Source organism: Pseudorca crassidens, chromosome 18 (assembly GCF_039906515.1).
Source record: "Pseudorca crassidens isolate mPseCra1 chromosome 18, mPseCra1.hap1, whole genome shotgun sequence".
Classification (NCBI taxonomy): Eukaryota; Metazoa; Chordata; class Mammalia; order Artiodactyla; family Delphinidae; genus Pseudorca; species Pseudorca crassidens.
This window is the reverse complement of record NC_090313.1, coordinates 29859147-29883234: the sequence shown is the minus strand read 5'-3', so window position 1 is coordinate 29883234 and position 24088 is coordinate 29859147. Positions and strand designations below refer to the sequence as shown.

General features: G+C 36.7%; 1 long non-coding RNA gene across 1 annotated transcript in view; it reads right to left on the bottom strand.

Moving 5' to 3' along the window:
• The window catches only part of LOC137211192 (uncharacterized), a 486842-nt gene that overhangs the window by 50296 nt on the left and 412458 nt on the right, over positions 1-24088 (bottom strand). The gene's annotated exons all lie outside the window — the stretch shown is intronic.

Here is a 24088-nt window from a genome sequence, read left to right as displayed (position 1 = left end):
ACTCTGCCCTTTATAAAACAGCAATCCCTGCATTATTCTTACTAAGAACATCTGTTTCCTTCCTGGGATTGACCTGTATTATAAAGTCCACAGCTCTAGCCCCCTCTTTGGCATCCAGTACAAGCTCAATAGGTACTTTATTTTTAATTTCACAGTAAGTGGGAGAGGAAATATAGAAGAATGTGTCTTATTACATTAACCTCAGACATCCTTTATTCCTTCATTGCTGAGCCTTACCTCAATTTTCTCTTTCCCTACCTAAGTACTTCCTTTATGTACTTTTCATAATTACAATTAATTAGTTAGTTATGCAATAATTATTTTAATTATACCATGCTTGATTCCATGCTGGACTCTAAGATCCTTGAGGGCAGGAACCATGTCTATCTTGCATGTCCGTCTGTTCCCAACACCTGTCACAGGCAAATAGTAGGAACTCAATAAATATTTGTCAAGTGGATGGATGGATAGAGAGGAAGATGGCAAGTGACTAAAGCTCTCTGTGCCTAGTGTTCTTATATGCAAAATGGAGATGTTATGAAGATTAAATGTGACACCATAATGCACATAGAAGTGTTCAGGGCCCTTCTTTCCTATCTCCGTATCCATCCATCATCCAGCTATATATTTAACCTGCATCATAGAACACAAAAGGATGATTAAGGTCTAGTGAAGGTTAAAAAGTAACTAGACTCTGCATTTGTTATAACCTAAGATAAATATATAATTATAAGCATTTCCCCAGCTATTAAACTTTTTTTTTTTTTACCGGTACGCGGGCCTCTCACTGTTGTGGCCTCTCCCGCTGCGGAGCACAGGCTCCGGACGCACAGGCTCAGCGGCCATGGCTCACGGGCCCAGCCGCTCCGCGGCATGTGGGATCCTCCCGCACCGGGGCACGAACCCGTGTCCCCTGCATCGGCAGGCGGACTCTCAACCACTGCGCCACCAGGGAAGCCAAGACTATTCTTTAAGTAGTAATATTAAACATTTCTGAAACCACGTCATTTGAAGAATAATCTACTGTTTTAACAAGCTGTAATTAAGATTATTTTATATTGTTGAATATTTGTTATATATAATTGTTCAATATTATGACATTATAAGGGTAAAGTTAAGGCTTTTTTTTTTTTTTTTATGAGTTTTTCCTTGAAAGAGACTCTTGTACTTTGAATTATGGGTCAAAGTATATGAACTATTTTTTTTACTTTGTCTAATAAAAATATGTGGTTTTTATGAGTTTAAATATTATAGATGTGTATAAAGGTAGAAAGCCTTCCGTAACTTTTCACGCCACAGTTCCCAAAGCTAACCACTGTTGGTAATCTGGTATGCGTCCTTCTAGATTTTATATGGGACTTTGCTTTCCATGTTATTTTGTACCTGATTCCTACTTAACACCAAAATACAAGGAAGAAGGCAACAAGAACTTATTGCAAAAGTCTTGGTCGGGGTGGGGGGGATGGATATTTATCTATCTATAGATACATAGACAGATACATTTTATGTTAATGATAAAACTATATACTCTCTGGCTTTGAAAGCTGGTGCTCTGATTTTATTCTTTATATGGTTTCTTGGGGATTTTCTTAGCATAAACACTATGTTAACTTGGCATTTCCTCATGGGAGATTATGAGTTCATGAAGCAAGAGAGAAATGGTCATTAAGATTACTTTTTCTTGTTCAAAATATGAATATACAGGGCTTCCCTGATGACGCAGTGGTTGAGAGTCCACCTGCCGATGCAGGGGTTCGTGCCCCAGTCTGGGAAAATCCCACATGCCGTGGAGCGGCTGGGCCCGTGAGCCATGGCCGCTGAGCCTGCGCGTCCGGAGCCTGTGCTCCGCAACGGGAGAGGCCACAACAGTGAGAGGCCTGCATATCGCAAAAAAAAAAAAAAAAAAAATTTCAGTGTAAATTTTTATTAAATAAGGGATGATCTTAGCCAAAACATCTCTTCTGTCAATATCTATATTAATGATGCTGTGTGTTTATATTTTTCTCCTTACTTAATCTTTTCGTCTTAGTCATACATGGTTAAAAGATTTGTCGAATTCTGTTTTCAGTCTAAAGAACCAGCACTGTACAGATCTGTTTTTGTGGTGGTGGTGGTTCTTACCTACTTCATTAAATTTTGCTTTTATCTTTACCTTTTTAACTTTACTAATTTCTTCTTTTGTCTCTTGTTATCTTTTCTAATTTCAGTTTTGTTCAATATTTCCTATTCATTAATGTACATCTTAAAACCATAAAGTTTCCTCTGGGTTATAGATTTGGTAATGCCCTATAGGTTTTGACATATAACATTTTCATCCACATTGATTTTAAAATGTCTTTTATTTCACCTTTATTTCCACTTTAATTCAAGAGTTAAGCATGTATTGTTTATTATTATTATTTCCAAGAGATAATATTTGAAGGACTCTCTTTTCACTACAACTTGTAGCATTTTTAACTATGAATTTATTGGATTTTCTGTTTCTCTAGTATGGGATCAGTTTTTTGTATATTTTCCATGAATATTTGAAAATCATGTATATTTCTTGGGTTTGGAGTCAATGTGTCTATATTAAAACTCATCTGCACCTTTTATATTTGTCAACTTCAGCCATTAAAGTCTGAAAAAGATACATTAAATCTCCCACTCCGGCTGTGGTTTGGTTGAATCTAAGAAAATGTATATCTAGACAGATAGATAAATAATATCAGCGGGTACGTACTTCGATGATTATGCCCTGTGTTTACTGAGAACAAGCATCTTCATGTGACTTAAACCATTAACTTCCACTTTTCTGAATCATCACTGTGTTTTTTAGCATTATATTTGGCAAAGGACCTGGGTTCAAAATCTATCTTCTCTTTTGTCATTAGAACTTCAGACTGTTTGTTTAAGCTCTTTGAGCTTTAGTTTCCTCATTGGTAGAACCGAAATAATAATAGTCCTTCCTACCTTAATAGATTATTGTAAGGAGCAAATGAAAGTCAATAATGTAAAAGTTTTTTTAAAAGTTGAGTCTTTTCAAATATGAAATTATTTTTATTATTACTTTGTAAGTTTCAGACCTATGGCTGATATGTCTCTAAGACTGCCTTTGGGTGGCATAAATAGGTAGAATATAAAAAATGTTTTAAATTTATTCTAAGGTATGAAGTATTTGCTATGAACCTGGACCAAAACTGTGAAAACCATTTTTATATAACTTTTCACTAAAAAGTCACCGATAAATGGATGCTAACTCTTTAGCTTTCTTAAAATGTTATTTCATTAAACTATTTTATTCACCAGAGCATTATGGAAGAAGAGATAAAATGCCACTCTGGAGTTCAGAAATAAATTCTGCTCTTTTACACAGCTAGAGCATTGAATGTGAATCCTCTTGAAAGTTTATTTTACCTCCTAAATTAACTTTAGTGCGTTTGTTTTAGAACATTATGCTCTTATATGTGAGTCAAGGGGCATATGGTCTCTTTATCGGAAAATAAAGAACAGATGTGTGGTTTAGATAAGTACACATAAACATGTGAAGGTCAATGGCAGGTGACTCAGCGTTTTCACCATATTGTGGAAGGGATATGAATAATTTCCTTAGAGGAAATGTAATCCTTGATACAGTGACATCAAAGAAACCATTATTTATTTTATTAGATAAGCATAAAAAGATCTAATAAAAAGACAGCTTTCTTCTTTGAGTTGTTAATAATACTCTGGAAGCCTGGGAGATGAATTTAAGAAAATGTGCTGAAAGTCAATCCAAGTACTGAACACACACATCAACAGAGAGCCACGTTCACTAAGAACAGCAACTTCTTAACTATACCTTACCTTTATTTCTTTGAATATTCAGTTTACTTTGCATGAGAAGACTGTGGGTAACTTGGCTCAGCAGGGTGTTTTACTTATCTTTAAATATTAAAACCCTTTATTGGAATCCCTTGAAATCAAAGGAAAGAATCTATCTTCGGATAGAAAAAAATTAAACCATACATTTTTGAAAACTTTTGACATCTCTTTTTGTAATTTTGCCCTTCTCTGCTAGAAATTTCCATTTTGGTCAATTCAACAGTTTTCTGGATAACAGAGCAAGTCTTAAATCTGAAAAGCTGCATTCATTTTGCCTTCAGAGTGGATCACTTTCATGTTCTCTCAATTGAGGCCAAATCCTTTCCTGCTCCACATTTTTTCCCACAGCTTTAGGAAGCTAGTTCAGACTCGAAACCCTTGAACCTAGACTCCAGAAACATTTTTCTTATTAGTTCCCCATGTACCAATTTCTAACTACACCAAATAATAATAATAATACAAAAGTAGCAAGTGTATCTTTAGATTCAACTATTCATTTACATCTCACTAATGTGTGCATTTATTAATTAATTTAATAATCCATCACTTATCATGTCTATGCTAAGAACCCTGTTATGTGCCTGGAGAAATGGAGATAATATTGTTTAAAAGACCTGTTTGGGGGCCCTGGAGGATCTCGGATTATAGTGCAGAGGAGAGGTGTAAACAAACTATTAAAAAATGATGCAACATGGAATGAAATGAATATTTTCTCAGGGATTAAGAGAGCACCAAAGAGGAAATGAAGATTTGTATCTGCTTTGGTCGCCATTATATTCCAGCACCTGGAAAGCTAAGACCTGTGGCACTTGGTGAATGTATGACAAAAGCATGGACGAATAGATGGATACATATATGGATGGAAGGGTCAAGGATGGCTTCTTAGAAGAAAAATCAATTCATTTGTGGATTGAAGACTATAAAGGTATACATGGAAGAGATAATTCCACGTGGATGGCATGGTATAGAGAAATAAAATAGCTTTAGCTTGTTCAGGGCACAGACAAGTAGATAAGCATGATGGAGAAGAGTGTTTAGCGAAATGACAGGGAATGAGATTACAGATGTTAAAAGAAACTAGAACGTGAAGAACATGAAAGGCTTTTCATACATCACCAAGAAATGTGGTCTTGGTGAGTAATAAAAAAATACTAAAGATTTTAAGTAAGAAATTGATGTGATCTGATTTGCCAGGTCATAAGAGGGACAGAGCTACAGGGAAGCAAAGCATTTGAGAGTTGTAGCCGCAGAGTGGTTGAAATTACCACTCTGGAATTCAGATTGATAAAATATATACTTTCTCCTTTTAGAATTACTCAGGGATTCCAATAACCTTGAGAGGAAGGATAGCATAGTGGCTAAGATCAATCATACTGGACCCAGACTGCATAGGCTTAAACCCTAGCTCTGCCACTTGCCAGCTGTGTGACCTTGGACGGGTTGCTGAGCCTCTCTGGGCATCAGTTTCTTCAACGGAAAATGAGGATGACAATAGTAGTGCTTGTGTTGTAAAGTTGATCGTTACGAGGATTAAAGAAGTTAGTCTGTAAAGTGCTTGGAAAAGTGGCAATAGAGTTTGTTAAATTTGTAAATTAAAACCTTATATATTGATTCACAACTATTTTGTCTACAATATGCATATACGTTTTAATTTTGTTTTCATTTCTGTAAGACTACACATATATGTTCATTATTTTCTGTGTATTGAAAGTTTTATCTAATTTTTGCCCTAAGCTAATTCTAAAATGGGTTGTGGGATAAACCAACAGTAGAACTTACAAACATTTAGATGCTCAAGATCATATTAAATACGGCCTTCCACACTGAGCATGTAAAAAGATCCAGAGAGAATTTGTGAGAATGATCTTGAAGAAAGTGTTATTGGTATGCAGTGAGCCACTCACCACCACCCAGGAGAAGAAATGGGGTGAGTGACCTCCTTCACCTCAACTTCCTCAGGACCAATCAGAGAGCTTCCACTGTTTTCCCAGCAGTTGAGGGATTTCACTCACTTCTTGAGTTTGAATCCTTCCGGAGAATTGCAAAAGGCAGAAGACAGGCTGGCCAATTCTTCCAGGGGCAGAAGTAAGAAAAGGGGTTTTGCGTAACGCTCACAAAACGTACCATAGCGACGTAAGTATGACTGCTCCCCAGGGTCAGGACAGGGGCCACAGTTAAGAAAGGGTCTCATGGAGGCACACTGGGGAACAGGCCTCTGCAGAGGGAAGCTCAAGTTTCCTAGGTACTGTGGAAGGAGAGGAAATGAGAAGCCAGAGGAGTGTCCCTTATCTGCATCTAGGGAATTGCCACTAAAAGATCTCCAGCAACGGGGAAAGATACCATCTCTAAGTCAAAAAGTGTGTTTGAACCTAGACCTGACTCAGACCTAGCATGAAGATGGCTTATGAGAGCAAGCACTTTCTCATCCCCCTACATCCCTTCGCTCCCCACTTTCCAATCTCAGGGCCATTGGACCAGAAATCAGGGTTAGTGAGTTGGGGAAGAGAATCAAAGCAGGAGGTAGTCCATGTCCCCCCGACCCACTCCAGCAGAAGTTGGAAGCATTGTTGGACATTTTAAGTACCAAAATGAGACAACTTTGTGACTTAAAGTGATCTTAATCTTTGGCATGTGTTCTACAAAGTCCTATAGCTGCTTTTTTTGGTTCATAGGCAGGGGGAAATCTAGCTCACTGAGCACCAAGACGCCAGTGAGAAAAGGAAATAAATGTGCTCTGTGAATTGCATCCTACAAATTGTACTTGTTCTGGGTACTGGTTATAACTTTTTAATTCTGCCTTCTGTCTTATCCATTTGCACATTTTACTCCAGACGAAATAACTCACTCTATCTGCCACTCAGTAATTTTATTTCCAGCCCTTTCCTCATGTCTTCTCTTCCAACTGACATGAAAGCACTCATCACATTCAGGACTTCCAACAAATCCCCCTTCTTCTTGTGATGCCAACAAACCCTTTGATCAGTGCTTCTCAACCTTCCATCTTGGATGAATTTCAGAGAGTCTTTGAATCCCTGAAAATTTCCTCCAGTACTTGGATGAATGTGTGCATGTACATTTTTTTTTTGGTGGCAGAATTTATAGCTTATACCAGATTCTCAAAAGAGGAGTAGGAGAAAAAAGTAAAGAAAAATCTGTCTTTATTCCTTCCTCTCCTAGAGCTGAAATAAATTAAAAATATGCTGGTCCACGTCTGCACAAAATTATAAAGGAGGTGAAGCTTTCTTCTCTGAACTTACTATCCCTAGGGCTCTTTGGTCTTTCCTTCCACCTTTTGACCCTCTAGTGATAGACAACATTAGTATCAGGCATATATTCCTTAAGTTACTGATTTCCCCAGAAATTCTCATTTAAGCACTTCGCCTCATAAATCAATTTCAAGATGTGGTAAACTTGGGGGAAAACTTCCTTGGTTACTAGTGGAGATTTCTTAACCCCTCTAAACTGCGTTGTGTAGACTGTGCCTAAGGCAATCTATAGAATATATTTGTTTTCAGGTGTTATTATAAATATACACATACATTAAGATTTTTAAAAGTACGCATGTTCTTCATTTCTTCAAGAGTCATACATGGTGTTTATTACAGAGGAGCTGAGTAAATGCTTGATTATGAGGATGCTGGCTGGTTTCTAGAAATTGAACATAATGAGTGCCAGTGGTTGTCCGATTTTCAATGATGATGTCTCCATTTCTCTCTCTCTCTAGGCTCTTTTTTGAGTTGTTATTCCGAAACTTTCATTCATTTGCTTTTTCCTTCAGCCCTTATTTATGATTTTGTTTTTCAGAGTTGGAGCAGTTATTCTGGGTCGTATTTGATTGTGAGTCAAAATGATAACAATTCAAGTTGCTTCAAGCTCCAATTTATAACTATTTTCCACCATTGGCAAATAAAAGAGGTGATTTCCCCCTCGTTTAATAAACAGCAGATAAATTGATTAGGTTCAATTCATAATTTTAAATAAATGCCAATAAATATCTAGTAATAAGAGGGAGAGTGTCTGGAGGGAAGAGAGTTGACAAATATAAGTGGTTATTTATAGATTTCCAGATGTTTTTCTGACTCTCTATGTCCTACTCATAGAGTGTAAAATTACCCTGTGGAGACAGTCCACTTTCCAGAAGCACAGCTCCTCCTCCCATGGAGAAAAATGTCTCTTCTGCTCCAATGAAGATTCCATTCAAACCCACAAATAGACCTCTCACACTGATAAGGTCTGGAGAAAATGAAGACAGGAAAGAAACTTAAGGTGGAAGTACAGAAAAAAGTTCTCTTTGAAGTATAATCAAATTTTGAGCCCCAAATTTAACGAGCAAAAAGTGTCCTTTGATCTGTCAAATCAATGTTTAAAAAAAGACAATTTGAGTAAGTGCAGTAATTAGTATCTTATCACTAGCCAGGTGATAGAATTGACAGGATTGGTTCTGGACACAGGCTGAGCAAATAACGGTGGTAAAATTAAGGTTTTCAAGCTGACTTGACGTTGCATAGGACTTGTAAACTTAAGAAGTACATCTACTGAGGTGTGTGGCACGGAGATGGTTAGGCTCTGTGTTTGTTCCTGAGCCCCTCATATACCTTTCACGTGGCTCTTGGGAGCAGCCCTTAGCACCAACCCTGGCTCCTCCCTGCCTGGCCTCTAGGCTGACAATCTTTTTAAAACTTTCTGGATGCTTGAGATTTGGGCTGTATTTTTTACTGTCCAAATGGTATTTTTGTATGTGGTGTGGTTAAGATTCGAGGTTGATTTTCTCCCATAAGGATACCTAGTCGTTCAACCATATTTGTTAAAAAGAGAGGCTTCTCTTTTTTTTCTGAAAAGAATACACGTTTTGCTTTCAGTAACAATAACACATGTCCTTTGCACAGAATTCAAAATTATAGAGTGAATGTTTCCCTAAAATCTCTCTTGTAAGAGACAACCACACCACTATCAATGTTTATCATATATTTTATAAGATTGCATTATTTATATATTGATTTATATAATGGGTATATTTATATTCATGCACACACACACACAAATACAAGAAAATATAGCCAAGTGGTTAAAAGTATGGACTCTAGAGACAAACCGCCTGGGTTCAAATCTCACACACACAAATACAAGAAAATATAGCCAAGTGGTTAAAAGTATGGACTCTAGAGACAAACCGCCTGGGTTCAAATCTCATCCTGGATTCATCCGTAAACTTTTAAGTAACTTAGCCTACCTGAGCTTCTCTTTTCCTATCTGTAATTGAGAAAATACTTCATATGGTTGCTTTTAGTATCAATTTAGAAAGGCACCTAGGAAAATGCCTAATGCATATTAGGCAATGTGTTAATATTAGTCATTATTAAACTATAAAATGTAACTTCTTTGTCACGTATCAATAATTCATAGATCTCTTCCCATAATATTTTCGAGAGGGTTTTTTTTAAAAAAAATAACCTATTCTGTTCTATTCGATTCTTTATTCTATTCCATCCTATTCTATTCTGTTTAACAAGCTTATTCCATATTCTATTGAATTTCCATATTTAGAATTTAGATACAGCATTAAGACCAACACCATATTGTTTTAATTATTGTGCCTTTTTTTTTTACTATGTTTTAATACTGTGAAAGTCATATTTATCCATGCATTCGTGAAACTAGTAATTACTGTGTGCTTACTTTCTGTTTAGATTTTCTTTACACTGCAGATGCACTGATGAGCAAAGGAAAAAATAATTTTAAGGTTCCTGATTGTTTTTATTGATATATTTTTCCATCAGACATTTTAAAACAATTTACAATTGTACACAGTAGAAATTATATTAAAAGTAGATTACTTTGAAGGTGTATTGACATCTTTACACTACTGCTCAGGAACATTCTGTCTCTCTGCTTTCCATCTCTACTTTCAGATTTTTTCCATGAAGTTATCCACTGTGTACCCATTTAAAAAAAATTTTTTTTTATTGGCGTAAAATTGCTTTACACTGTTGTGTTAGTTTCTGCTGTACAATGAAGCGAATCAGCTGTATGTATACCTATATCTCCCTCCCTCTCGGACCTCCCTCCCACCCCCCCCCCATCTCACCCATCTAGGTCATCACAGAGCACCAAGCTGAGCTCCCTATGCTATACAGCAGGTTCTCACTAGCTATCCATTTTACACATATCCACTGTGTATCCTTAATTCTTTTTACTCTTCTCCACATTGCTAGTTATATAATTTTTCTTTATCATAATGTTTTATATTTCTGTTCAGTTTTGTTTCTGCTTTGGTCACACTTGTCAGTGATTCCTCTATTTTCAAGGAGGCTGTGACATTTTTACAACAGCTGTGTTTTAAAGTTTAGGCAACCTAACATATTACTCCTTCCCTTTGAAACTATTTTCATCATTTCTCTTTTTAGTGATTACTTCTCCAGTCAAGGATTGGGTAAATATTCACTAATATTTTCTTCAGGTATGAAAATAAATTTTAAAAGTTTATTATGAAAGATATATACCAGGATTAAGTTTCTAAATATTTCAACTACATGTTATTTGAAAGAAACACCTAAAACAAAATGCTTCATAAGTTTAAAAATAAAAGGGATAAAAAAGGTATGTTTAAAAAAAGTTAGTAGTAATAACAACAAAAGAGAATTTGATGCAAAATGAAATACATTACATAGGACAAAAAGAATAATTTTATGTCAATAAAAGCTTACAGGGCACAATAATAGTAAAATTATTGTAAACTTGGATGCAACAAATAACATTGCATTTGTGGGAAAAACTATAACAATTATAAAAGAAATGGGTAAAAACACAATACAGGCAAATGATTTCAGCATGGCATTCTCAGTATATGAGAAATCATGGGAAAAAATTATAAATAATTTATCAAAAATCCTATTTTTAATCATAAAAGAATCGTTAAGAAATTCTAAAAAGTACAATTTTTTCCCGACTAACTACAGTATAAAAATACCTAGAAATTAATAGCAAATGTTTAAATTTAAAACAAATCAACTGAAGATTCAAAAACCCTCCTAAAAACTAGTAAGTCAAACAGGAAATTCAAGTGATAATTACATAATATTTGGAAATGAGAATACTTCACATGAAAATATAAAAGGTATAGACAAACTCACAAAGAGTTAAATTCTTATGCTTGAAAATTTCATAATTTAAAGGAAGAAAAAGGGAATAACTGCAAAAGACTGTAATGGACTAGGCAATCTTCAGAATGCCTGCCATGCCCACAGCCTCTTGTGAGGTGAACTACTGGCTCACAAGCCCTTCACAGTATATGGTGGTACCCTGTACTATATATCCTCCCTCCAGATAGGGCCAACTGGCCCATGGGTCAACTTGCGATCCAAGAGTTACTCATCCTTAGTCCAGACAGTGACCAGAAGAAATCTACTGTGAAAAGATGAGCGGGTCAATGAAATGAAACTTCTTCAGGTACCTGAGCAGCCCAAGATGCAATACACCTCTGCCAGGATACCTCCTGGTAGATACGGTCTCTCAGTGGCTAAGAGAAAAGTTGATGATCCTATGTGTTGGGATGTGGGTAGAGACGGATTGGGTACAAAGGTTCTCCCAGAGCTGACTGGCTCAGAAAAATTGAAATTGAGCAATTATGGGGTAGCTGTTTGCTTTTCACCTCCGTGTTTCTCCTAATCGCCATTTCCAATAATTAGCAGCAGGCCATGAGGGGCCAAAGTCCTTTCCTATCTCTGTAGTGACCATTCAGGTGTTTCTTATTGAGAGAGCAAAATACATGCTATATTATCTAAGAATCTCAATATATGCCTCTCAAGGATATACTATAAATGCAAGTTCTTCTGGCCCATGAAAGGAAAAAGACCTCACATGTGATCTTCCTTTAACTTAAGGTGCTATTGCTAGTTTCTGCTTTCATCCGCCTTCAGCAGTGTTTAATGAAGTTTGGAAGAAAGCATACCACACTAATCTACTGCAATATAAAAAATGCATTTAGTTACTCATTCATTCTCTGTTTCATTTATTCATTTGCTTGTTTATTTTCAAAAGCGTATATAATACAAAGGGAATGAAGTTAATTTTTTGGCAAAAGGAATAAATGCACAAAAACTGAATAAAACTAGAGGTGAGGTAGACAGTAGAAAATATGTACTGTACAGTCCTGCACAATTGCTAAAGGTAAGGTGAAAATTTATCTCTTTGTTCCACCAGCCAAAGAGGGAAATAAAATCAGTTATAAAATTTGTAATGTTTTCAAAATTCAAATCAACTTATTGAGGATAATCTGTGTTTTTTCCTTATATCGACTTGTTTTCTTATCATGTATGAAAACATCTTCCTAGTAAGCTCCCCCTAGCTACAGGTGCAAACACTGTACAATGTTAGTGAACAACAGGTTGTAAAATGATGAGAATTTTATTCTTATGACTTACTTCAGTTTGTGCTAATGGCATAACGTGAAAGAGCAGTTCAATAGAAATAATTCTAAAAGGGGCAGAAAACAGAATGCATTTTAACATCTCAGTAAAATCACGTATGTTTACAAGATTTCAATTTCTCCAGTTTAAGTTGGGAATAAGTATTGTATCAACTCACTTCAGTTGTACTGATGGCTTCAACATATAAAGGGTAATTAATTGGCTTATGTAATCAAATTGCAGGTGGGGTCTTCCTCTCTTGCCACCAAGTTTATCTCAGCCTCTCTCTGCACGCTGATTTCATTATCAGAGAGCACTCTATGTCACACTGTGGAGACATGGCCATGGCCATCAGCAACTCTAGACTTACTTGTAACCACTTATTGACCTGTCCACCATGCACACACTTGATATTAAAAATAAAACTCCAAGGAAGGACTTTGACTTGGGTCACATGACCAACCCTTAACAATTGCTAAACCAGAGAGTCAGAGGCATAAAAAATATTGGATTATTTGCAACAGTTGTCTAGGGATGGAAAAAGAAAGCAGTCCTCCAAAGGGAGAGATGGGGTTGGTAAAGATGTGGCCACTGGAAGAAGCAGTTTGAGTACCAATTTAATTGGTGCCTAATAATGATATCTACTGAGAATTAAATATGAGAATGTGCGGTGCAAATAATAAAGTAATATATAAAATCCCAAACACTATTTTTTCCAATACGATACCCTTGGAAATTTAAATTTTCAAGAAGACTTCAGAGAAAAGAAGAAGACTGCTTTTCCTGAGAAAAATCAAAGGTGCTTTTCTACAAATCCTTGTGACTTGAGAGCAAATCACCAGCTGTTAAAAGTCTGTAAATGAAGGACCCCCCAGGAGTCTACTCTGGCCCAACAGGAAGATGATGACTTAGTGACTCTCTTCCTAGATGAGTACACCACTGTCTGCTTTGCAGTCCTCCCGAAAGTCTAGGAATGATATAAACATAATACCAATGACAACAATGCTTACTGAGGAAATATTTGTGTGTACAAGTTGCTATTCTTTGTAATTAAATGTCTTCGAAAATCGTTTCCTAAGAGTTCTAAGAAGAGTTTGGGCCATTACCCTCCCATTTCCATGCAGCAATATTCCCACAGATGCTATGAGAGAGGAAATATGCCTGTAAACGTAATTTTCTAAACAATGCTCTGAAGGACGTCAAGGCAAGGGCATACTTAGCAAAAGTGTATCATGCCTTATAATGTGAAGCTGAAATTTTGGCCATATTTCCAAGATGGTTTAATAGAAAAAGAGCTATAGTCTTATAGAGTGCAGAAGAACATATTGACGTGCCCTTCTCTCCCCTTCTCCAATAGGAAAGAAAAACTCCAACCTGATGGAACAATTAAATATGAAAACAGACTGTTTCAAAATTGAGCTTTCTTCTTAGTTTGCCTGCTGATGAGAAGAGGTAAGCATAGGTACCACAATTCGTGTGTAGCTGATAATTAAAATTTTCACGTAAATGGTGGACTTACATATCCAGTTAATATGATTTTTTACTTAATTTTTACTGGAGTATAGTTGCTTTACAATGTTGCATTTCTGTTGTACAGCAAAGTGAGCCAGTTATACGTATACATATATCCACTCTTTTTTAGATTTCTTTCCCATTTTGATCACCATAGACCATTGAGTAGAGTTTCCTGTGCTATACAGTATGTTCTCATTTGTTATCTATTTTATACATAGTAGTGTATGTATGTCAATCCCAATCTCCCTATTCGTCCCGCCCCGCCTTTCCCCCCTTGGTGTCCATATGATTGTTCTCTACATCTGTGACTCTGTTTCTGCTTTGCAAATAAATTCATCTGTACCATTTTTCTAGATTCCACATAAATACTCTGCCATTTATTTCTTCTTTTCTGCCTTTTTCCTTTGGAGCAAATTCGTTTCCAATTACCAGAGGCATATTTAAGCACATACAATTAATTTATATATAGTTTGCATGACAGTTATGAGAGCTCTCACTCTGGAGAAATTTGAATGCTAAGGCTAATTGTCAGGCTTAGAAGAAACGTCTCTATTTCAGTTGTCCTTGAAATATTAGTCTTTATTTTGAATGATTAACGAGATTTTTATTGAAAAGAAAGGAAGATGGGTGTTTTAGGGAAGGAAATTCCATACAAAGGCACAGAAATATGACAGGGTAGGTTGAACTCAAGGAGCCGAATGAGGATGGTAATATCAGAGTCCCGGTTTGGTGGAAAGGTGCCCAGGAATCACCCTGTTTAATACCCAGCACCCCCCAGCTCCGGGGTGCTCTGGGAGAAATGATTATAAATTTGTACCAAAACACAGTGATTAGTAAACCTTAGTGCAAATAGTGCCAGCTGAAGAATTAACATAATTTGAGCCAAGCTGTCATACTTTCCTGTGAGAACCAGAAAAATTCAAGACTTCCCCTTACGTTCAAACCAGGCAACTTCCTCTTGCCTATTAATAAATGTACAATAACCTGAATGCTCACAAAACCACATATCAATATTGAGATAAGGAACCTTCTGAATTTGTAGGCTAAAATGTCTACAGTTGTACCTTTAAAGATTAGGCTTCAAAACTTTTTTCCCCCCTTCTTTAGTTATCGCTATGGAACAGGAACTTTTGCTGACTTAAAGGCACTGTATGTGACTGCATCCCATTAGTCATATTAGCACCTGCCTCATCCGGTATCAACACAGGATTCTGCTCTTCTTCCTCGTCCTCCTTCATCTGCTCCAGAATTTCAGCCAACAATCGAGGACACACCACAGTTCTTGGCAACCCCAGGGCCCAGATGCTGAACAGTTTTTAACAGTTAATTCATTACTAATGATATTCTCCTACCAATGCTTTTGAAGCAATATGTGACCATGAAATCTGCTCAAGGGATAGTTACTGTCTTACTGAGTTCAAATAGTTGCAGCAGAAATAACTTCGTGCAGGAAGAGTTGTGATCACCCTGACTATTGTGTATACACCATATACACAATAGATTCTTATTCAGTGCTTTTTTTTGCAAACAGGTGATTCTTTCTCAAGCATATGTGCCAGAAGCACTCATATTATAAGTGATGTTTTGCTTCTTGGGAGAAATAAATAATTTCTCCAGAACTACAACTTCTTCAGAACAGCAAGTAAAAAGCAATCAAGTTTTTGAGGTATATTTCCTTATTTGTTTATTTTTCTAACTGGGTTTACAATGCTACCTTAAACGACTGAATTAAAATGTTTTATACTTCCACAATACCTTCATTTAAAAGACCTTAAATTAGAAACATATTGTGTCCTGACAAACTACAGAGGCAGAGTGGCAAAAGTAAATGATTACTGACTGTGAAAGGCAAACTGGGGTAAAGGGAGAATTTGATTATTGCTACGCACTGAATTGAAGGACTCTTCATAATTACTGGAATTAGACATTTTATCCTCTTACCTAAGATGACATGTACCCTCGTAACTGCTGGTAACTCAGGGCAGCCTCTTTCCCTTTGGTATCTGCATGTAGCCTCAGAATTCTCCAGGACGCAGCTACCTGGGCACACAGGCAGCCCTAGCCAGCCCCGGGAGCTGGCTTACTGATAACTACTTGTTATCCCTGCCTCACTGTGTGTGTGTCCAGAAGGAGAGCGCCAGTTGTTTCATTTCTTCAGACATTTGGTTGTGGCTGACCACTAGATACACATATTTATTAACCCTCGTCCATAATGTTCATTTTTAAATTGATTTGAGGGATCTGAAAGCAGTTGAATTGTTGCAACTGTCAGATATAACCTGAATGGTTTATTACAAATGCCTCTGTGATAGAGCAGGCCATTGGGTGAGTTCTACAAATACAAAACCATGAATTTGATAAATTTCCTCAGCTGCATAGTTCATCAGAGTAGCTTCTGCCTCCCTCTTCCATCCTTATCCCAATTTAGCATAATCAATATTTTTAATGGTGAGTCTGTGAGTGAATAACTCTACAGAGTTATTACTGTAAAATCTTGGGCTATAGAATTATGGTCTAAGGCATAATCTCCAGGATCAGACTACCTGTATCTGAATTCTGCCTGTCACTTAACAGCTGTGTAACCTTGGACAAGTTACTTAATCTCTCCACGTTAAATGGAGAGAATATTAGTTACATGTTGTTGGGTTGTTCTGAGAATTAACCGTATTAATATGTATAAAGAGTTTCAAATAGCCTGGCACACAGTAAGCACTACATAAGTGCTAGCTATTATTTTTCTGCACCTATACACTGCCCGCTTAATTATAGCCATTTCACCAGGAAACACTGAACATAAGGAACGGTTGATCACACTCAGTGAGAATGTGAAAACTGATCAAGATAAATGCATCCCCAGGTCCAAAAAAAAAAAAAAAAAACCCCTATTTAGTAATAGCGCATTACCGTTATCTACAAAAGTTTCACATCTGTATTTATATTTGATGAAGACAGAATTTGACAAGTGGGAATTAAAACAAACTCTTTGAAACATTTATCTTCATGGGAAAATTTTTTGTAAACAATTCTAACTTTTCAATCTGGTGATAGAAAAGTTGAGATTTTCTCCTTTTTTAGGATGCATCACGTTTTTGTATCTATAAAAATTATCACATATTTGCATCATTTTTGTGTATGTCACAATACTCATCATTTTTTCAATAGAATAAGTATTCATCATATTTTTGAAACTAAATTGTTTTCAGTTTAAATTTTTAATTTAACTGAATAGTTTTTGAAGAAATTATAGTCTGAATTTCTGATTTATGTAGCCTAGCCTCTTGAGAAAGTCATAAAAAGAAATTCATAAAAAGAGCGACATCAAATTAGGAGGTGAAGTAATGCTGTCTTTTTGAAATATACATAATCCACAACTGAAAGAAGCTTTAATGTTATAATACCTGAATTAAAGTAATACACATCATCCAGGCAGCATTTAGGGAAACTGGTTCACTTCACAACTACTTATAATTCTCTGAGGGAATTAGTGACCCTATTTGATTTTTGAAATAGCCCTTGACCTAAATCCACTTTTTTAAACTACACAATTTGAAAATGGGACATTGTGAACAAAAAGAGTTAGCATTAGAACTATTTTCTAAAGGAAAATTAAACCCCCAAAACATTGATTTTTTTCCCACATGTGCCAATTCTTCAAAATTTAAGATGCATTGACTTAAAGAAAAACATACAACATAAGAGTTGTGAGTTTAAGTTTTATTCAAGGACTTACTGAGGACTATAGCCTGGGAGAAAGCCACTCCGTGGCTCTGAGGAAACTGCTCCAAAGAGAGAGACAGGGGAGAAGCCAGTTTATGTATGACTTTTTTGGCTAGGAAATACATGCAGTCAATCATACATTGTGGTAAAAGATTGCTGCTAATCACAAAGAACAGAGATCTCAAGTTAATGGTTTTAGTGCTATTCTGTGCAAGAATCTGGGATCATTGAAGTTCTTCCTGACATATACATTTAACTATCTAAGGATCTGTGAATGTGAAGTACAGAGTACCTCATCCTGTTTTTCATCCCGAATTCCTTTCAGTATGCACTGTCCACGGGCAACCTCAGCGGGTTACAACTTTAACTCTTGCAGAACTGGGTGGTAAGCCATGCTCTGTTTTTCCTTGTTCATAGTCCTTTATTTTCTACTACATTTACCAGTTAAAATGAACTCCATCGGTTTTGGTAAATGTAATGTCAAACTTAAATTATACAAGCATTATCTATTCGTGCCATTTAAGACATATATATATATTACACAAACATATTTTTCCCTGAAAGCAGGAAATAAACCCGCCATATGAAAGGTTCACTCTGCAGATAAGGAATTCAGCCTGAGAAGCCTCTATAAACAAATCTTGTTACTTCTTTAATTTACTACCCCAAACCCACATTCTGTTTAGATTCTTCACTAACGGAGCACCCAAAAACTAAGTTTCTTTGTCCTGTCAATTCCTCCCAAATTTATTATTTTCTTTGTCTAAAAAGTATAAAAGCTGCTTGCTTTGGCCACTTCTTAGGACCCGTTTCTATGCCACCTCCACGTGCATGAATTAAAATTTGTTTCTTTTTCTCCTGTTAATCTGTCTTGCATTGATTTTATTATTAGTCCAGCTACAAGAACTTAAGAGGGGTAAAGGAGGAAATTTTCCCCTTCCTGACAACACCAAAGAATTTGTGTTCATTCATTTTCCGGCTACTATTAGGGTCATTGTTTTTCAAACTTGAGGTAGAAAAACAGCAGGACACCCAATTATTTTTCAAATGAAAAGTGATTCATTAAATTAATATAGCATAAAAAAAGAATTTAAGTAGATTTTTACAAAGACACCATATACATTTAAAAGCGAAACACCAAGTCATTTAAAGATTTATGACAAAGAAGAAAAATTGTATCTTTAATAAACTGCTCATAGTTTTTCATACTTAAAATTAGGTTTCAAAGGCTTTGCATTTAGGTAGAATATGATGGTTCTTTTTCTAATAGCCTTAAAGAGAAGTAACTGGCAATTCCTTGGTTGTCCTTAACATCTCTATTCCTCAATAGCCAGGGTTAATTGGGTGTTCTTCTCTCTAAAAATTTATTCTAAACTAGAAAACATTTACATGGAACCCAACTTCTTCCAATTTGACTTCACCTTCTTTAAGTCCTGTCAAATCACACTGTTGCCAAGATGCAGCTGTTTTTGTAATATCATTGTTTACAAGCTGGCCTTTCTTCCCACCTTGCCCCATCTTTAAATTGTATTGTCGCACCATTAAAAATTTAAAGTATCAAGAGATCTGTCCATGCTAGCTCAGCACTTTTTGAAACTCCCTCCTACTCTTGATTTAGATTTCTTGGGCTCTTAATATAAAAAGTACCTGCTGCTACATTCCAGGATCTCAGGAAGATTCTCCAAGATCTTCATCTCTTTCTATTCAGAAGCCCATGGGGCTGGTCTGATGATCCTTGTCTCTATACTATCGCCTCCTGCTTGATTCTGTCTCTACCCACTTATGCTTCAGCTCCCATTCTCCCTCATCTCAGCTTCCATACTGTGATATTATGATTTATAATAAATATATATATTTGGTCACTCAGATGACCAAAATATATTTCTCATTTATATTTGGTCTTCCTCCACAGTTCCTGGCTCACAGTTCCCAAAACCCTTGGAATTTCCTAAGCAATAAAGTCAATGGGAGCCTCTTTTTCTGTAATATTTGGTCTTTTGTCTACAACTCCTGGAAATGCCTCAGAGCCATAAAGGTGAAATGGGTATCTTATTATTCATAACAAGCCCTTTCCATCACAACTGGCTTTATGTTAATGAAGGTGACTTTTACAAAGTACCTAAGGATGGGGGCTGGTTGCCAGGGGAACCAACTGAATAGTGGTTTGAAACTTTCAGTCACACCCCCTGATTTCCTGGGAGAGGAGAGAGGCTGGCTAAAGCTTGAATCGGTCACCAGTGGTCAATGAGTTAATCATGCCTAAGTAATGAAGTCTCCATAAAAACCCAAAAGGAGGGGATTTGAAGAGCTTCCGGGTCAAGGAAACTGAACACTTCTACAAGCCACCTTGCCAAGCCCTAAGCTGCATGAGGACGGAGGCTCCTATGTTCGGGACCTCACCAAAAGCATCTCTTCATCTGACTGTTGATTCATATCCTCTGTAATAAACTGGTAATCTAGTGAGTAAATAGGTTTCCTGAGTTCTATGAGCTATTCTAGCAAAGTAATTGAACCCAATGAGGGAGTTGTGAAAACTTCTGATCTAAGCCTGTCAGTTAGACATACAGGTAACAGTCTGGACTTAGGATTGGTATCTTGAGTTGGAGGGGGTTGTTAGAATCTCCAATCTGTAGTCAGTTGGTCAGAAGCACAGGTAACGTGGGCTTGCAATTGGTGGATGAAGTAAAGGGTGGTCTTGCAGGACTGGACCCTTTACCTATAGAATCTGATTCTATCTCCAGGTAGATAATGTCAGAATTGAATTGAATTCTTGGAAATGCTGCAGGTATCCAAGAATTGCTGGTTAGTGTGGGGAAGGCTCCACACACACATGTTGGAATAGGGTCCAGGAACTTAGTTAACATACATACCTTGCATTATCATTTCCTGAGTTTTGGGGGATCAGACAAGGTAAATCAGGTTGTTTCTTGACCTTTCCATAGTAAGCTTGGGAGTCAGCTTTCTTGGTTCTGCTGAATTAACTAATGCTTTTTAGAGAATTTTCAGTTTCCCTTTTCTGTTCTTTCTCTCCTCTCCCATTACCTCACTGTGTTAGTTTTCGAGGGATGTCGTAACAGAGTACCACAAACGGGGTGGCTTAAAACACCCGAAAAGTATTCTGTCACACTTCCCAGATCAAGGTGTTGACAGGGGCATTTTCCCATGGAAGCCCCTAGGGGAGGGTCTTTCCTTGCCTCTTTCAGCTTCTGGTAGTCCCAGGCATTCCTTGGTTTATAGTGTATCACTCCAATCTCAGTCTCTATGTGAGTGTCTTCACATGGCCCTCTTCCCTCCATGTTTCTGACTTCCTATAATAATACCAGTCATATTGGATGAACGGCCCACCTTACCCCAGTATGACCTCATGTTAACTAATTACATTTGCAATGACCCTATTTCCAAATGAGGTCGTATTATAAGCTACTGGGGGTTAGGACTTCAACGTCTTTTTTTGGAGGACACAATTCAATCCATAACGGTTATCCTAATCTGTTCATACTTTCCAAAAAAGTTCTTTACTCTAGGTTTAGTGCAGCTTCAGAGGAAAGCAAAAGTCTTATCTGACCCAAGAGTCTTATGACCTCTTGATGGTTTGACTGAATAATAGCAGTGTTCTCTTGAACTCTGAGCCCATAAACTAAAAATTTATAGCTTTTTATTGAATCCCAGTCTCCTGAATGTCTTCTCCCTACTTCCACCTATAATATCAGCCCTCCAGATATTGCTAGTTCTGCCTAATTGTTGTGGGCAATTGGATTTTATTTCATTGATGTTGAATATGTACTTATACAGAGCGGAATAACAACAGAGCAGAGTGATAAGGTATTTTTCAAACTTAGTTTGTCACTACTCTTTCCAAAAAAAATGTTTGAGATAGCAATAATGTAGCATAGAGTCCAAGTTTTCAGAGAAAAGATACTTTTAAAATAATGCAATAAAATTTTGATATAGCAAACTACTGACTTGAATTCCATTCTTGTTGTATGCTCTTCTCTTAGTCTAGTTATGAAGAATATTTTTTTTTTTTTTTTTTTTTTTTTGCGGTACGCGGGCCTCTCACTGTTGTGGCCTCTCCCGTTGCGGAGCACAGGCTCTGGACGCACAGGCACAGCGGCCATGGCTCACGGGCCCAGCCGCTCCGCGGCATGTGGGATCTTCCCGGACCGGGGCACGAACCCGCGTCCCCTGCATCGGCAGGCGGACTCTCAACCACTGCGCCACCAGGGAAGCCCAAGACTATTCTTTAAGTAGTGATATATAAAACAGAGTCATGGGAAAGTCATGACTTTAGTCTGAGTCACCAAAGCACTCAGATTATAAAGAGGATTTAACATCAAAGAGAAGTGATAGAAGAGATATTTAAGCACATCCTAAATATAAAGGCTGCTACTGATGAGCCTCTCCCTCAATGGCTTTATTCCAGTGTATCACCATATTAATAAAATACATGATATTACCTGCACACTGATTATCACTAGGAGACTAGTATTCCAAACTAATATCTTATTATTGTCATTAATGAATCTCCTAGCTAGAGTAGGATCACTTAAGTAAATTAACTTAAGGAGGTAAGGCTATAGTTGAAGAACAGACTTGCATCTGACTTATCACCTCCTAATTGGGTGACATTTGGGAAGATATTTTACATTTGTTATAAATATTAGATATTTACACAAAATAATATATGTAAAACTGGCTAGCATGCTGCTACATGAAATAGATGCTCCTTAAGTGTTATCACTTTTTATTAGCATTCAATTAATGGCCAGTCACATTTCTAAATGCTTTTATACATTTACTTTTCTTATCTTTGTATATCATATATGTTTAGAGTCAAAAGTGACCATACATACCATTATGTATACCATTTTAAGAAATTTATAATTAAACATTTTAATACATGTAAATAAAATAATGCTAAATAGATTATTGGTCCAGCTACTTCTTGGAAAGATTTTTACCAAAGCATTCAAAATATGCAGTTGTCTCATTTTTAAGGGATTTCAGGATAAGTGATGTTTCTTTAGTAGTATTCTATAGATTAGTAGTTTTCAATCTTTAGCATGCATTGGAATCACCTGGAAGTCTTGTTAAACTACAAGCCACACAATCAGAGTTTCTGATTCAGCAGTTCTGCAGCGGGGCTTGAGAATTTTAATAAGTTCCCATAGAATGGTCCCACACGAAGCGGCTGATCTAGTGACAGCAATTTAAGAACCATTGCTATAGTCAGTGATTATCAGGAGGCAAGAAATTCATCCTTAATTCTAAACCTAAGTCCATCTGATTCATGTTCCAAAGTTAAATGTCATACAGAGTGAAGTAAGTCAGAAAGAGAAAGACAATACTCTATGCTAACACATATATATGGAATTTAAGAAAAAAAAATGTCATGAAGAACCTAGGGGTAAGACAGGAATAAAGACACAGACCTACTAGAGAATGGACTTGAGGATATGGGGAGGGGAAAGGGTAAGCTGGGACAAAGCGAGAGAGAGGCATGGACATATATACACTACCAAACGTAAGATAGATAGCTAGTGGGAAGCAGCAGCACAGCACAGGGAGATCAGCTCGGTGCTCTGTGACCGCCTGGAGGGGTGGGATAGGGAGGGTGGGAGGGAGGGAGACGCAAGAGGGAAGAGATATGGGAACATATGTATATGTATAACTGATTCACTTTGTTTTAAAGCAGAAACTAACACACCATTGTAAAGCAATTATACTCCAATAAAGATGTAAAAAAAAATCTAAGAATAAATAATACATTTGAATTACTCTTGCCTACACATGCTGTCTAATTTCTCTTGAAATATTGAAACTAAAATTGGCATGGGTATTAAGGAAACCTTGAAACTCAGATGACAATTCTCATTTTCAAAGTATAGAAGATGTGGATACTACTCACTTCTAAATAGCCCCATGACATAAGTTTTGAGCATCAGGGGAAGCAAGAAGCCCTTTACAATCAAGAGGAAACAATCCTGCTTTGTTTTGGATAGACAATACATCCTTTCATAAACATTAGCCCTAAACATGTTAGTAGTTTATTTTTAACTGATGCTGGCAGGTGCAATTGGATCAGCTCAGGCTGATCATCTAAATTAAAGCCATATAAATCCTTTTGTGTATTCACTTTTAAAATTTTGTTTCAGTAACGAGTTACTTTTTTGTAAAGAACGTTTTACTGTTCAAAAATTTAGTTTGCAATTGATTCATCATGGTACACAAAATATATTTTCACTGAAGTAGAGACAAATTTCAAAGCTTTCTCAGAATTTCTAACTCCAAATTTGACAAGATAGAGGTAAGAGGTGGGGTTTGCCAGAAAGTCAAGCATTCAGCTTAATATCATCACTGAAAGGGTCAGTAGCCACATACCACATGTATGAAACAAATTTTCTGTCCTGAAAAATTAGTTTTTTCTGTAAGGGTGGAATAGGATGAGAATTCACACATGATACTCCCAAAGTGCAAAAAAACAAAAAGTTCCTTTAATATTCAAGACATACTTCATTTTGTTCCTGAGTGCCTTTCCCTCTGATGACAGGCTTAGAGGAATGATTTACACTTTCTAACTAAAGGGAAGTCATTCTATTTTGGATATA